The sequence below is a fragment of the Gavialis gangeticus genome, unplaced genomic scaffold (assembly GCF_001723915.1).
Source record: "Gavialis gangeticus isolate Ggan-Ray unplaced genomic scaffold, GavGan_comp1, whole genome shotgun sequence".
NCBI lineage: Eukaryota > Metazoa > Chordata > Crocodylia > Gavialidae > Gavialis > Gavialis gangeticus.
In genome coordinates, this window is record NW_017729030.1 from 66502492 (window position 1) to 66512809 (window position 10318).

General features: G+C 46.8%; 1 protein-coding gene across 1 annotated transcript in view; it reads right to left on the minus strand.

Moving 5' to 3' along the window:
- Nucleotides 1–6471: 6471 nt before the first annotated feature.
- The window catches only part of MFHAS1 (malignant fibrous histiocytoma amplified sequence 1), a gene marked incomplete at its 5' end in the record, with an annotated part of 110371 nt that continues 106524 nt past the window's right edge, over nucleotides 6472–10318 (minus strand). Inside the window, one exon of the mRNA XM_019521854.1 lies at nucleotides 6472–6911. The remainder of the gene's footprint in view (nucleotides 6912–10318) is intronic.

A 10318-nucleotide genomic window follows, 5' to 3' on the forward strand; every position in this document is an offset into this window, starting at 1 on the left:
CTGCCACTCCTGGTTCCCAAAGCAGTACTTTCCCTCTTCATCAAGGCAGGTGGACAGCAAGATGGTCAGCTATAACCACTAGTTATGAGCTGCCAGGATGCTCATCCGATCCCCAGGAATAGGCTCCCTCCATCCTGTAGCTTACAAGGAAGTGGGTCAGACAAAGATACAGGGGGCATATGGGCATGGGATCTCAAGGGGAATTTGCTTTTTTCTGCAGGAACACCCATAAATCATTACTAACTGCAACTAGAGATGTGCACTAAGCCCCTACTTGATTGTATAGTTTTAGGAATAGGTTTGACAAGGACTTGAATGAGGCAGTCTTGGTAGGGATGAGGAGGGGGCTGGACTAGCTGACCTCCGGAGGGCCCTTCCAGTCCTGCTTTCCTATGATTCTGTGAATAGCTGCAAGGGGGACTGGGGAAAGGAAGAGACCTGGGCACACACACTTCACCATGCTTGAACAATCTTACCACGAGACAGAGGTCACCAGGCCTGGAACGTGAGGAAATCATTGATGGTCCCAGGGCTCAGCTTCAGCGTGGGCAGAGGGGCAAATCTAAGAACCCCAGACAGAGTTCCCAGGACTTTGCCTGGGCCTGACTAACAGGGAGCTTAAGGGGCATTTATACACATACTTCTTTTCCAGCGACGTGACAGAGATCTGCCGCATGCGAGCTGAGGCAAACTGCACTGTGCCACATGCAGTTGTATAAGCAATGAAATGCACATCAGCACACAGAAAATGTTAGCGGTGCACTTTTAAAACTAAAATGCCTCCAACGTGTTTTAATTAAAAAATGTGCCACCACCATTTTCTCAGCACCAATGTGCATTTCACTGCTTATACAACTGCATGCATTGCAGCACCAGGCACTTTTCAAAGCACCCAGCACTGAGATGCATGCATGTGTAAAAATGCCCAAGGTTCCTATATGGCCCACAAGCGCATAAAATAAAGCAAATTTACTTTGCCTCTGCTCAGGCTGGAGCTTACTAATCTAAGCAAGGCCATGGCCTATTTTCCAGCCTGACAGCTGGGCATTCAAAGGTCAGACCCAAAGCCCAGAGAAGCAGGAAAAGCTTTCTTATGGACAAGCTGTGAGTACTCTTTGAGAACTCTGCCTCTTCCTGTCTGGATTTTTTTCAGCTGATACAATTCCTTTTCTGGCCAGTTAGCCACCAGGACTCACTTTGAAGTGCATAGGGGGAGCCAGGAAAAGGAAAAATGTGCATTGTTCTGGCAGTTCCAAGTAGGGAAGAAGAGAGGAAAAGTTTAGCCTGGATCTCAGAGGGACAGAAGTTACCATTCCAGGATGGGAATATGGTTTGATTAGTCATACACATACAGGGCAACAGAAGCGCATTGCTGTCCCATAGGACAGAAGCACAAGCTTTTAGGGCCTGAAGGACTTGTCTTATTCCCTGCTCATTGCTTCCTATGTCTGTGGACTGGGCACAGAAGCCTCCATCCCTGGTTCAGTGCCACAGGTAACCATTTATCCTACATAATCTCTCTGTTTACATATTAATCCTCATGAAGCCTGGTAGTGAATTCATTTAGGAAAAGCAGGACCAACTGGGGCATGGTCTATGTGATGGGGCTGCTTGGTCTTGGGTTGAATCCAAATAGGCAGTGTGCTTTCAGCTCTGGAAGGTGGGCTACCACTGTAAGGGTGAAACCCTAAGGCCTAGAGTTCTGCATTTGACTTCAGGAAGTCCCAGGTGATCCCAAGCTGTTCTCTCTCAATATCTACAGCTCAGAGATGTGGAGACACTTGAAAATTAGCTCATCTGAATTAATTTTTAAACTACATTAACACCTCACCATGGACAATGCTTATTCAGAAATAAATTGGCCATACTTGGATTTACCTTGCTTTGTTTCCATGGTGAAGTTAAATTGAATGAAGGCCACTTGAATTCTGAATGGGATTGTTTGCATGGGAGTTCAGTGCAGTTTAAAATGTTTCATTCTGAAGTCACACCGTTAATTCATTCAGATTTATTTCCCACAAATACCTCTACGTAAATAAGCCATAAGACAGTGTCTCCCTTCAGTTACTGAACATGAGATGCTTTGATATCTCAGTCTCACAAAAAGGTGCCATTAATCCATTTAGAGAGAGCAACCAGAGATCAGTAACTCACCCAAGGCTGCACTGGGCATGTAGAGCAGGGATGGAATTAAACCCTGGTCCCAGAAGTCCTTGGGTAGCACACTAGCTCTTTGGCAGTGTACCTCACTCAGACTGCCAGCAGCCTCAGGGCTTTGTGGAGCACCTGGATATGTGATGCTCATTCTCTTTGTAGCTATCTGCCATCCCTCATTTGAAGCAACGCATAGTACCTTGTAGCCCGGGAGGTGACCTGCACAACTCCTAATGACAGGGGAGGTACCCAAAGGCACCCAGAGCACTGAATGAAACACACACAGCCCATTCCTCATGGGTACAGCAACATTATCTGGAGCATTCTCCTAATACCTTGGCACACAAGATAACCTGCAGAGGGAGGCTGACTGTCAAGTAAATGCTCCCCCAAGTCCTGGTGAGAAGATGGCATTGCCAGAGCCAGTGTTACAGGGCCCCTCAGCATCCCCTCTCCAAGCTGCAGATATTCTATGACCTCTGCAGCAAACAAAGATCATCAGTGAATCTGCAGCATTCTGCTTTCCAGAGTTCCCTGCTGCTGCTGTGCACTCCAGCTGGCTGCAGCCTCCCACCTAGCATTTTGTAATCCAAATTAATCAGGAGCTCCCTTAGCTGGATTTATCCTCTAGAGTTGTATTACCTCAGGCTGATGACTGGGTGTGTGTGGGGAGGGGAAATCTCCTCCATGCCTCTGCTCCCATTATCCCCAAGGGAGGTCTTGGCACCTTTCCTTCAGTCCTACCTCTGATGTTTTGGCACCTTTCCTTCAGCCTTACTGCCTGCCCATGAGAGCGTGGGAATGGCCCAAGTTCTCAAAGGGTGGTAAATGCTCTGCTATAAGATCCAGCTTCAGACAGGCCCGTAGGCCACTGGTAGAGAAGCTGCACCAAAGCTGTGCTCAGAGCTCACAGTGAAGGATCACCCTGGCCTTGCCAGAGCTACAGGGGAAGTCTCTGTGTCCTACCTATGACAAGGGTGTCAGGACCTAGGGAGGAGGCCAAAGTCAATTCTCCCTTTCTTATTCTTCAAAACAGTGCCTCCTGCTGCTGGAAGACAGCTACAAGCTTTTGCATTGGCTTCCACAGCTGACTTGGAGGATGCATTTAGTGCCACCAACATCAACAGCTTCTCTGGCTTTGAAGCTAGGGGAAGGGGATGTATCAGTATGGGAGGGGAGTATAAGGGAGCTGACTCGCTGCATAGAGGCACTAACACTGAAGCCTTGGGTGTGGTGCCTGAGCATCAGATACCCATCTGGCTTCCCTTTTGGCAGGTCAGCTGTCTCCTTCTTTGGCACTGAAGTCTCAGACAGTGTCTACTACATCTTCTCCTGCTTTTCTCCCTGTCCTTGCCATTTACTGCAAGTGCCATCTGGAGACAGAATTAAAAGATAAGGTCTATATGCTCTCCTGTATTTAGAGATGGGAAGAAGCACTATAAGAACCCCAAAATGTCACTTATGGTGCTGGAGAAAAGGTGTTTACAGCTAGTGGGTTAGCGATCTCTGTTTTTTTTTTTTATTGGCCTAGAAGAGCAGCAAAATAGAAACAGAAGAGCATTTGGTAACAAACCTATAGCCCCCACCATCATACTCTTTCCATAGTCATAAATCAAGAATATAATATTCTCTGGCGCCTCAGAGTCAAAAATAGTTCTGGGGAAAAAAGAAAAAAGGCAGCTGCTGAAGTGACCTCAATGAATCAGCAGACACTGCTTGTTTCAAGTTTAAGATCACTTTTATTTTCAGTCTTTTTTTGGCGAGAGAATTTTTAGGTTTCTGCCCAGTAACATAGATTGAATAACTGTAGTTATAGTTCACATACTGCAGCATAAGAAGTGTGATCAGGAGTGCGCCAACACCCATTTGCTGTCCTTTCAGGAGTACAAAACCTGTGGAAAGGTCTATATTGGGCAAGGGATCCTTTTTAGGAGGGAATATTTATTTTGGCAGGGTTTTTTTGTTTTGTTTTTTTTACACAGAACCTGGAAGTGGATTTTATACCACAGGCAACATAAATGTACAATGTGAGAGCTTCCCAGGGAAGTATCTGGCCTTGTGCAGGGGAGGTAGGGATTACTTGCTTGGAGTATCCTTGTGCTTATTGAAGTAAGACATCTTCCTTTTCCTGAAGAGCCTAACCCAGTTCTTTCAACACTGCCCCAGCAGGATTGAGCCTGGTGTCTTAGCTGAACTTTTTGTGTTTGCCAGTCAAGCTCCCCGACATGATGAGACAAAAAGGAGCTTGCTACATGGAAGGGGGAGGACACTGCTGCACAAGCAAAGGAAGGTTTTCAACGATGCCCACTTAGAACATGTTCAAACATTTCCTGTGACCCATTCAGCATATCATCATCTATCACAATGTGGTAAGAGGCTACTACTCTGACAATTTTAAACAGCACAAAAAGGGGGAGGGGAGGAGAGGGAAAAAGAGGGGCAAGTTTATCCCTAGTGCAAGTGCCTTTGGATCCCAAGGGTCACAGCAGGAGCCACCTCAGCTCAAGTTGTCATAACAAAAATGCATTTTAATGTTTACCATTGCCAAGAAACCTGATGATGAAAACAATCTGGGAAACTATCTCCTTCAATTTGGACCCCTGCTGCCTAAGCTCTGGGCTGCCTTCAAAGATGGCAATATAGACAGGCTTGCTTAATCCCAATGCATTTTGAGCGTATACTTAGGTTTAAAACAGAATTCCAAAACTTGATAGGAAGGGTGGGGCGGGAGGGGGGGCAAGGGACAGAAGAGAGAGGTCATGTTGAAAAACTAATCAGTAGACCCAGCTCTGGTGTTATATTAAGCAGTCATCAGACATATGGAGCTATAGAGCCAAATTCACCTCTGGTGAAAATCTACTGACATTAATGCAGTGACACCAGGGCCCTCCAAAACCAATACTGCCATAGTGCTTTAGGAATTCTCCATATCAGCCGCCAGAGTAGAATGTCTCCTAGGAACGAGTGCACACTAAAGCTTTCTGTGCACCAAAGCAGCCTTGGGATTCAGTGAGTTTGTTCACCATGCAGGACATTTAATGGAATATGTGCTGACACAGCTCTCACCTTTCCACCCTCTCACAGATGAGGTATGTGAAGCTCTGCACATTTTCCATCAATAGACACATGCAAAGTAGGAAGTGGTATGGCTACTGTCACTTGACTGGACTACCTTCTCTTCAGTCATAGGGCCCTGCTTTTACATACAATTCAAGATGTAGCAACCTTTTGCCGCTAAGGGCTACTACTTGCAACCCAGTCCCTGCCATGGGCTGCACTGCTGCAGCCCCCTGGTGATCAACAGATGCCACAAAGGGAATAGATAGAAAAAGGCAGGAACCAATGCCCTGGGGACACCTCCTCTGCTGCTTCGTCTGGAGTGTGCTGCTGATTCCCTGAGCTGCTGTGGGCCAGATCCAGTCTCTATACAGGCCAGGCCCAGCCCAAGGGCCATAGGTTTCTGACCTGTCCCTTACACTTTTAAGCCTTTCTGACCTGTGTTTTGAAAGGACACAGATCAGCCAATGACCAAAGAAACCAGAACTTGATTAGTGAACATAATGGTGTGCTCTGGTTGCTAGCATGTCTACTGCTGGGAGCTGAATTCACCATTAATGTTAATTCTTGAAGCAGGTCATTCCTGGGAACAACCAGCAGTCTCCATCCTCTTAATAATACACTCGCAACAAACTGCTGGAGCTCCTGCACACCTGGCGGCTCTCAAGCTATAGGGCAAGTTACTGCTGGATGGTGGCAGTTCATTATCTCTCCTGGAAAGCAGACAGAAAGCAAGATGCCTCTCCAGCACCTCAACCAGCGACTCTGAGCCATCGCTGTTCCTTAGCCTGCCATAGATTGTTCTGACTGAGCCATCTAGCTCATCATGCTCCCTGTCACTCTGCTCAATGCCTCAGCACCACACAGAAGTGAGATCATCCGCACAAAAGCATCCTGCCTCCAGTTAGCTCTGGGTGGCAGGAGCTTCCTCATACTGGGTTTTTATTTTGGTTTTCTTGGGAGTTAGAAGAAAGCAATGGATTCTGACAGTTGCCCAAATCCTTGTTTCCTGTACAACTCCCCAGAGATGAGGGACTCTCCAGAAGCAACTACTCTTGCAGGCTGGTGAACAAGGTCTGCCCAGAGCATAGCAAACTGGAGCCTGCTTTGTGAGCCAACACCATGGGTGAGGGATACCAAAATACAGTGATGTATGCTTAAACATACCAACCACAAAACAAAAGCCCACGTTTCTCATGCAGAATATTGCACCGAGTGTTCACTAATGCTAGAAGCTTGAAAACTGCATAGAAAATTAAATGGCTTTGCATATTACAAAAATAAAGATAAAATGCATCTTTAATGCTAATTACTGAACAGGAGAGAAGGTCAGATGAGTGATCCCTCTTTTGCATTACAGAGAACTGAAACTGGAGTGCTCTAAATACTGCCATCATTATGGTAATTATGGCTTTTATGTGCACGGCAAACAGAATCCCTGAGAAGCCATTCACACCATTTTTCTTTTTTGTAGAGCAGCTCTTTTCTGGAGGATGATCATGGTTCTGAGTCCAGGTGGTAAAACATTTGCTCTGTTCCTCAATAGGCCAAGGCTTTTATCTCTTGAAAACAACTCAATGCATTCTCCTCTGTGCATCCATAGAGCCCCCCTAGTTACTTGGTCCTCCCAGTGGGAAAGATTCCAGTTGTGTATTTTCTTTGCTCCATATGACATCACAGCAACAAGTCACTGGTTCTCCCTATGGGGAAAACAGAGACATATAAAAGATAGTTCAGAGATCAGGGGGCTGTTTCCAAGTACAGGAAGTGATAGAAGATCCTGGAAAGAAATCCTTCCTGTTTATACAGCCCCAACCTTGGACAGGAGCAAAACTGGTGGCGACATGGGTGTTCTAGGGCCCTCCAAAACCCTCTAGAACTCACTGGAAAGTACCAAGAGCTGGAGAACCCACAGATGATAGAAGTGGCCTTGCCATTATGCCCCTTTGGACAACTGTGATCATCTTCTCTAGTCTCCCCACTCTCATGCCCTTCAGCATTTGCAAGCAATTGCTTATGGGGTTTAAGATAGTAACAAGATCACAAACGTAAACTTACATTAGTGCGCCAAAGGGGATTTAAATCCATATACCCCGAGATGACAAGTTAGTGAATTAAACCACCTTGCCAGAGCTTTACCTCCCACCCTGCCCCCAATATTCTATTTTCAGAGCAGCCAATTTTTAACTGACCCAGAACTTTATTGGAAGTTTTCCTCTGAAACCAAGAGAGACTTCCCATAAAAAAGGCCTTCCAAACAATCTTACACTCAGATGAGATTTGTTAAATTATACCAAATTCTGCCATCCAGGCTGCTCAAATGATGAAGTGGGAAATCCTGTATCCTTATCCATTTTAAAATGTATTTTCAGTTAAAAACATAACTTGTCTTTCTTAAATAAGATGCATCTATACAGGGGTGTCATCACTTCATGTCCCACACAGATTCTGGCTATTATACACGCAGTTACTTAGGACAAGAAGTTAGCTTGAAGCAGATCTCCACATAGGAAGGGCCTAGGACTTGGGGAGTTTCTACAGCAGTGATTCTTAACCAGGATGGTATGGCATCATTAGGTGCCTGGAGATCCTTTCAAGGGTGCCCTGGGGTGCTATGCAAATGTTAATACTATTAGGGGTACAAACAAAATTCATAAAATAACCCCAGAGATTTCAGAGAGGAATGCATAGTGTCCAAAACATTCTGACCTGCTGCGATCTTCCTGAGTTCTTTGCAACAGAAAAACTGCTCTATTATTTTTCTGTAGATAAAAAAATGGGTGAAGACTAAGAATTAACATTTTCCAAGGGGTACCTTGAGTCTAAAAAGGTTGAGAACCACTGCTCTACAGCAGAGATGCACCACAACTGATGATTCAGTATTCATCTGATGTGGCCCTGTGATGCATGGTAGGCCTGTGCAGAGCGGCAAGTATTTGCTTCGGATTCAGCTGAATCAGATCCAAAGATTCGATGCCGCTCCAGAGATTCAACCATAGACTAAACAGGCAACAGTCCTCACCACTCGCCTTCCTGCCACACCTGCATCAGCACTGGGAATGGGGGCTCTGCCCTACTGCCACTTGCCAGCCGGCATGAGAGGCGCGGGGGGCAGGCGCTGCCGCCACTTGCCCACCCAGTGCAGGGGAAAATGAGATGCAGGCGTAGCACCACTGGAAGCAGGGGCTATACCCTGCTGCTACTTGCCCCCTTCTGCCCGGAGCAAGCTGAGCCCACATTCCGCCCCCTCACCCCGGCTGGGCAAGCAGCAGCAGGGCAGAGCCCCTGCTCTGAGTACTGCCACGCCTGCATCCCACTGCACCCCACCCCACTCCCTGAGTCCTGCACCCCCTGCCCTGGCTGGGCAGCTTGTCCCAGGCCCTACCCCAATCCCTTCCTCCCCCCTCTGCCCACCACAACAGACTTACCAGCTGGAGGCAGCTGCGTCCTGTCCAGCATGGTGAGGACTGCTGCCTGTTTAGTCTATGGCCAAATCTCCAAATCAATTCAGAGGCTTCCGATTCAATTCAGAGCTCTTAACTGGTCTCCCAATTTGATTTGGATTCAGAGATTCGGTTGTTGAATCGGGCTGAATCTCCTCCATATTGAATCGGCTACCGAAACTTCGCACAGCCCTAATGCTCTGGGTACAGGAAGTGCAGATAAACACTATGCTCATCTGGAAAGGAGGGTCTGACTCTCTGTTTTAATGTGTGCTATCGGGTCATGCAACATTTATATCACTTTTAGCCAGAAGGCACTCTTGTAGCTCAGTGCACAGAGACTTCCATCAGACCAGGGTCCCGTCACATCACTTCTGCCCCCCCTCTGCCAGCCAAGGGCTCTGGAACTTTCAACGTATTTGAGACCGTTCACTACAAAGACCTGGTTAAGCAGCCAACCTATGGCCTACGGATCGCTAATGGCAAAGATGGTATAAAAATGACTGAGCAGACCTTTTTCACAGCTTTTGGCAAACAGCTGTATGGTAGGCCCAGCACTTTTAACGTACATACCAGACGCAGTATCCTTACTAGACACACACACATTATTCTTGTCATCACAGCACCTGTGACACCTGAAAATGTTGACACTTCCCTTCAAGCAAGATAAACAGCATCTGAGAAAACAGAGCCTGTTTCAAATAAAGACAGCTTAAAATATTATGAAGCCACATATCCAGCTAATAGTCACATACTTCAGATTTGTAAATCATGTTCTACAGGCAGTGACATGGACAGAGGTCAGCGTCTGATGTTTGTAGAGTGCCTACTACTACTACTACCACCACCACAGCCTCTGGGGCTACCTTACGCAGTACAGAAAGGACCAAAGGCATTTTGATGGCAGGACTGCACAGGGAATTAACCCTTAGGGACATTTACAGAACTGGGAATTAGGGACTTTAGGATACCAAGACTTCAAGCATGCAACTAGAGAGGGAGAACAAGCATCCAACACAGGCTCAGATTCTCACTTTTCTAGTTACACCCACAAACGCATTTCTCGTCCCCTCTTAAAGCTGCCAACTGGACCAGTCCTCTCCTCATCCCTGGGCACCAGCAGTGCTGAGCAGTGAGATCTCCCACCCAAAAACTATGTGCCCATGGGGCACACCAACTCCCTGACCAAGGTTGAAGAGTTGGGCCAGTCTCTTCTTCCCTAAGGAGCACCACAAGCATCACTCCATTCCTGATCCCCAAATGCAGCTCACAGTCTCAACAGGTCCCTACTGTTTTCCTTGGTACCCAGTCTTCTCACAGTTCACCTCTCACAAGCAATTCTTTGGTGTTTTATGGACCCTAAAACGGTCCAGAATGAGATAAAACAGAGCAGCAGCATTAGCACATGGGAAAAGAAATATCGTCTTTTAAGATAACACACCCAGCTCCTTATCAGGAGCAGGAAACTGAGAGGAACACCCCTCTGCCTCAGCTCAAAAAGCCACAGGGAGCATCTACAATAACCAACAGCATAACTTTAAGGAGCAGTTCCTTAGGTCTCTATCAGGGAAAGAACAAGGCCCTGGTCCCAGACACGCTGAAGACAGGAGGGAGGTTGTGGGGGGCTGAGAGCAGGGGCAGAGAATGATGCTAAGCTCTACTGA